At 42.5% G+C, this 6733-nt stretch overlaps 1 long non-coding RNA gene across 1 annotated transcript; it reads right to left on the bottom strand.

The window, feature by feature from the left end:
• Positions 1 to 3110: 3110 nt before the first annotated feature.
• Positions 3111 to 6624, bottom strand: LOC119311277. The gene is made up of 2 exons (XR_005150946.1): positions 6204 to 6624; positions 3111 to 3464 (listed from the first exon to the last, which is right to left on the bottom strand). It is a non-coding gene; the product is annotated as an uncharacterized LOC119311277 (long non-coding RNA).
• Positions 6625 to 6733: the final 109 nt, after the last annotated feature.

The following is a 6733-nucleotide window of genomic DNA, read 5'->3' as shown; positions in this document are numbered from 1 at the left end:
CATAGCATGAATTGGCATGGAAGCCAGAGTAGTGCGCAGGAGCTCAAACCTGCCCGCATGGAAGAGAAGCCTGGACTGCCAGGCAGGTAGACGATCTGCCATCTTATCCATCAAGAATTGCAGCTGGGCAGCCGAAGCCTTCCGCAAACCAAGCGGTAGCCCAAGATATTGGCAGGGCCAACTCAGCACCTGGCACTCCAACTCGGTGGCGATCTACAGAATTTGCTCATTGGTGCATCTAATGGGGTGGGCGGAGCTCTTTATGAGGTTCGTGTGCAGCCCTGTCGCCCGACCAAAGTCACGTAACAGTGTGGTGCATGCCCTGAGACTTAGCAAGTCAGGTTTGATGAATGTGACCATGTCGTCGGCATAAATGGATGTGCGTTGGCGGAATCCAGTGGGCACAAGCGGCTGCAAGACACCCGCCGACGTGGCTGAAACCAGGAAGTGGTGAAGTGATAACCCGCAAGTATAGGGGATCGCAACAGTTTTCGAGGGTAGAGTATTCAACCCATATTTATTGATTCGACACAAGGGGAGCCAAAGAATATTCTCAAGTATTAGCAGTTGAGTTGTCAATTCAACCACACCTGGATAACTTAATATCTGCGGCAAAGTATTTAGTAGCAAAGTAGTATGGAAGTAACGGTAATAGTGGCAAAAGTAACAGCAGCAGTTTTGTAGTAATTGTATCAGTGGCAACGATAAAGTAACTAAGCAAAGATCAATATGTGAAAAGCTCGTAGGCATTGGATCAGTGATGGATAATTATGTCGGATGTGATTCCTCATGCAATAGTTATAACATAGGGTAACACAGAACTAGCTCCAATTCATCAATGTAATGTAGGCATGTATTCCGAATATAGTCATACGTGCTTATGGAAAAGAACTTGCATGACATCTTTTGTCCTACCCTCCTGTGGCAGCGGGGTCCTATTGGAAACTAAGGGATATTAAGGCCTCCTTTTAATAGAGTACCGGACCAAAGCATTAACACTTAGTGAATACATGAACTCCTCAAACTACGGTCATCACCGGTAAGTATCTCGATTATTGTCACTTCGGGGTTAACTGATCATAACACATAATAGGTGACTATATACTTGCAAGATAAGATCAAGAACTCACATATATTCATGAAAACATAATAGGTTCAGATCTGAAATCATGGCACTAGGGCCCTAGTGACAAGCATTAAGCATAGCAAAGTCATAGCAACATCAATCTCAGAACATAGTGGATACTAGGGATCAAACCCTAACAAAACTAACTTGATTACATGGTAAATCTCATCCAACCCATCACCATCCAGCAAGCCTACGATGGAATTACTCACGCACAGAGGTGAGCATCATGAAATTGGTAATGGAGGATGGTTGATGATGACGACGGCGACGGGTTCCCCTCTCCAGAGCCCCGAATGGACTCCAGATTAGCCCTCCCGAGAGAGTTTAGGGCTTGACAACGGCTCCGTATCATAAAACGCGATGAATCCTTCTCTCTGGTTTTTTTCTCCCCGAACGTGAATATATGGAGTTGGAGTTGAGGTCGGTGGAGCACCAGGGGGCCCATGAGGCAGGGGGCGCACCCCCCACCCTCGTGGACAGGGTGTGGGCCCCTAGCCTTGATTATTTGGCCAGTATTTTTTATTAATTCCAAAAATAACTTCCTGGAGTTTCAGGTCATTCCGAGAACTTTTATTTCTGCACAAAAATAACACCATGGCAGTTCTGCTGAAAACAGCGTCAGTCCGGGTTAGTTCCATTCAAATCATGCAAGTTAGAGTCCAAAACAAGGGCAAAAGTGTTTGGAAAAGTAGATATGGCGGAGACGTATCAACTCCCCCAAGCTTAAACCTTTGCTTGTCCTCAAGCAATTCAGTTGATAAACTGAAAGTGATAAAGAAAAACTTTTACAAACTCTGTTTGCTCTTGTTGTTGTAAATATGTAAAGCCAGCATTCAAGTTTTCATCAAAGATTATGAACTAACCATATTCACAATAACACTTAGGTCTCATGTTTACTCCTATCAATGGCATAATCAACTAGCGAGCAATAATAATAAAACTCGGATGACAACACTTTCTCAAAACAATCATAATATGATATGACAAGATGGTATCTCGCTAGCCCTTTCCGAGACCGCAAAACATAAATGCAAAGCACCTTTAAAGATCAAGGACTAACTAAACATTGTAATTCATGGTAAAAGAGATCCAGTCATACTCAATATAAACTAATAGTAATGCATGCAAATGACGGCGGTGCTCTCCAACTGGTGCTTTTTAATAAGATGATGATGACTCAACATAAAAGTAAATAGATATGCCCTTCGCAGAGGGAAGCAGGGATTTGTAGAGGTGCCAGAGCTCGATTTTTGAAACAGAGATAATAATATTTTGGGCGGTATACTTTCATTGTCAACATAACAACCAAGAGATCTCGATATCTTCCATGCTACACACATTATAGGCGGTTCCCAAACAGAATGGTAAAGTTATACTCCCCCTCCACCAACAAGCATCAATCAATGGCTTGCCCGAAACAACGGGTGCCTCCAACTAACAACAATCTTGGGGGAGTTTGTTTGCAATTATTTTGATTTGATTTGAGCATGGGACTGGGCATCCTGATGACCAGCCATTTTCTCGTGAGTGAGGAGCGGAGTCCACTCCTCTTGAGAATAACCCGCCTAGCATGGAAGATACATACAACCCTACACTACTAGGAAAAAGGCTACTAGCAGCGCGGGTAAAATGGCTACTAGCAGCGCGGGTACCCACGCTACTAGTATTGCGCTACAGCTAATAGTTAGTAGTAGCGCGGGTGAAACCCACGCTACTACTAACATTTTAGTAGTAGCACGGGCGCAACCCGCGTTACTAGTAATGAAATAGTAGTAGCGCCTCAGGTTTTTTCCCACGCTACTACTAAAAAGTTAGTAGTAGTAGTAGCGTGGATGCAAACCCACACTATTACTAACGAAGTAGTAGTAAGACATTTGGTGTTTTCCCATGCTACTACTGACTAATTAGGAATTAAAAAAATAAAATCCACCAATTCCATTCTATACATACAATTCCAACTAAAACAAACACATATTTGCAATAAACCAGCAGCATTACGCATCATTACTAATCCAAGATTTATAATAAACCAGCGGCATTATAGCACATCATGTAAGAGCATACATATTGTCATGGCTTTTCATGCCTTCAATTAAAACATCTACACTTCTTGCCAAGTCACTTACTCACAGCTAGTGCAAACACAGTTACAAGCAAACCAAAATGCATAAAAACACCAAACAGCGGCATCTTATCTCTCCATAAAAACACCAATCAGCGCTACCTCCAATCCTCGGCTCACCGGCCCGGCCTCCAGCATCTGCAGTTATGTGCTCTTCAGCTCGCAATGCCTCCATGCCTTGGTCCAGCATCTCCTTGGCACCTTCCTGAGTGCCTGCCAAATTTATCAAAATTATGCATATTCAGATCATAGATATTCAGGAAATTGGGAGCGAATAGGAACATACATGACATACGCATTACTATTGGAGAAGACTTGGTAAACTGCGTATACAAGAAATGGACAGGAAGAAGCAGAATGGCCAATATTCACATTCTTATAATTTTGACCTCAATAAAATTTGAGACATGTAACAACTCAGACTCAGTTTTATGTGTTTATAGTGTACATTGCAATACAAGTTGGAAACCTGGAATACATAGCCAGAAAAAGATTGGTACACATAAGAAATTGATCTTAAAAGAATTTAAGAACCACAGGGGTCTATAGGTTTACTTAGCCTACAAGTTTACCTAGCTAGTTTAACGGATTTCTAACTTAAGAAACACAGGGGTCTCAGTAGCAGCGTTCAACAAACCGATTGCTTTGCATTTGGCATGCAGAGTGAGATAGAGGTGGATAAGAAGTTCAAAATGTCTAAAAAGCATGGTTGTTCTGCCTCTAATTTATCTTCAGAAGATCAAATCAAAGAGTTTATGAGCACAAACTATTCTTGCTACTTAAGTCCTCCGTCCAATAATATAGGATCGTTTTGCAAGATAAACACTGAGGGAGTATATGGCAACTCCATTAAGAATTTTTTTTGGTGAATATTCCCTTGAGAAATTAATCAAGATCATCACTCAAATTTGCTTTTCTAATTACCACTTCAAAATGGCAACGAAAACAGACAAACAAATGAATCATTGTTATGTTCTTGAGCTTGGTTAGCTTCGCCACGAGCACATAAAAAGTAGCAACTACAAAATAGTGTAACAACAACTACCAATCAAAATAATGAACTATCTAGCATGAGACAAGCAGTGTGATAATTATGAAAGATGGGAGATAACTAGGACGCAACAGAAAGTTTGCCACTTGATACCATCGGCGTAGATAACAACAATGGTGGGAAGTTGCTATATGCGTGAGTACAATCGACACCGTGTTGAAATGTTCACTCCCTCAAACTGGAATCTCTGGAGGTCCAGGGTGAAATAGCCCGCATCATGACAGCCTCCATACTTATATAGGAGCAAGTACCTCCCTGTTGAACCAATGAAGAAGTATTGATAGTCCAGTAAAATTCTCTTCTCTCTCTGCCACTGGCTGGAACTCCCTCCACTGTTTTCCGTAATGGTATCTTTGATGTAAGATGTGTTAAATGCACGCACAAACACCCCAGGCCTACCTTTCCCTCCCTCCACAATGGCTAGTCCGAAGGCACATATAAGAACAAACAAATTTGTATGACGAAATGATGCAGTGGATTATAGAACTCCTCACTTGTCCACTAGCACATATAAAAAATTAACTTCCTACTTACAATGGCAAGAAAATCTTATATGAATGTGTTATAATAAATAATGCTAACCATGAAGTCTTCTTCCATATAACAAAGGAGTGACGAAAACAAAAAATCTGTAATTCAAGTACGACAGGCAGTTAGTTAATTATTTGCATGTCAACAGTTCTAATGTCTAGCTAAAGATCTTCAAAGTAAAGATTGTGAACTCTATTAGACATGATCATATCAATTAGACCAAATAGAAAATAATTCAATATGTTGTAGATCCGTTAAACAAAGTTCAATCTATCTTCTGATTATTACTGTTTCAGTTAGGTGATTAGTCCTTCTACGGCCGCCGGTTAATAGGTGAGCCATGACTTTTTACAGTAAAAAATGCAAAGGAAATAACAGGTTACTCCATTGATCTAACTAGTAGTGAATGAGCTAGTGTAGGTTACTCCATTGAATGAACCCAACTGGTGTATATATATGGACGCAGCCACCACCAGTGGATACAGGTTCTAGTCAAATCAGACTCACCTATTAACCGACTTGGACTACAAATTCCTAATCCTGGTATTATACTCCTACCAACGCAGCTAGATAGCTAGGACAAGTCCTAGTTGGACTCAAGTTAGTATTTTTCCTAATCTAATTATACGGCCACGTTGATCACACCTTACTAATTCTGGCTGGACACTAGTAACACAAGAAAAGCAAATCGACTCAAGCTAGTTTTCCTAGACTACTACACCGATGTAGATTTGTAGACTAATAAGTTTGGATTAAGATAACAATGTTTACTGCTACTGTACGCAGCCAGGGTAATGACCAGACTTCATGCATAAGTACTTCACAAATAAGCAAGCAAGCATATGTGTACATAGACACAGAACATGAGTAACCGCTACTTAATTTGCTAATCCATTACCAACGGTTAGTTTACTCTGTTCTGTCAGGTGAGGCTCCTGGTTGCAAATGTATTATTGCTCTAGTACTAAACTACTAATCAGCAGCAGCAGCAATAGACAAATCAAGCATGTTTGTGTCAAATTTTGCAGGTTGACATGTTATTACATAAAAAAACACTGAAACTTTTATAGCATACCACATCACATCCATGACCTCTTCTAAGAAGTTCTAGATTTTTCAAAACAGAATGACAACATATATATGATCCTAGGAGCAAACAATAATATGATTTGGCGCTATTAATATCAACATAATACAGCAATCACTATGCAGGCAGAGTATTAGTCACGCTTTTGTGTGATGCGTGAGTGTTCCTAGTACTAGCAGCAATGGAGGCCGGAGCTTATGCAACAGCGGAGACAAGGATGAAGCCACAAGGAAGGAAGGAACCAAGTAAGTAGTAGCAGCATAGTGCAGATTGGAGTACGAACCTGAGCTGCTGCTGCTGGCCACCGATGGATCTCCGCCCTCTGTTTTCGCCGTCGACTCCCCGCCCTCAATCCCCTTGCCTCCAATCGATGGTCACTGAGGCTCTGCCGGTCCGCCACCAACCAACCGACCACCACTAGCGCAGCTGCGTCTCCCAGTCCCAGATCCGCCGGCGGGGGAGGCCGCCGTGGTGGAGCGAGGGAGGGAGCGGGGACATGCAGAAATGTGCAGGGGGAGCGGGAGGATTTGGGAGGAGAAGAAGAGGTGACTCTGTTTTCTCGGCGTCGGTGGGGAGGTCGTCGAGGGTCGTGGGCGGCGGCGGCGGCGTGGAATGGGAGGGAGACGAGGGGTGAATCGGGAGAAGGGAGAAGGGGATCTGGATCGAGGGTTGGGTGTTTTTTTAGACAAACAGTGGTGGGTGGAGTGGGGCGGTTGGTGAGGTGGATCGGGGGTGAGTCATGTGGGAATATACTAGTAGCGTGGGCAGCTGACCTGTGCTATAGCTATTCACAAAGTAGTAGCGCAGGTTTAT

Source organism: Triticum dicoccoides, chromosome 5B, assembly GCF_002162155.2.
Source record: "Triticum dicoccoides isolate Atlit2015 ecotype Zavitan chromosome 5B, WEW_v2.0, whole genome shotgun sequence".
NCBI classification, from domain to species: domain Eukaryota; kingdom Viridiplantae; phylum Streptophyta; class Magnoliopsida; order Poales; family Poaceae; genus Triticum; species Triticum dicoccoides.
This window is presented reverse-complemented; position numbering and strand designations above follow the sequence as displayed.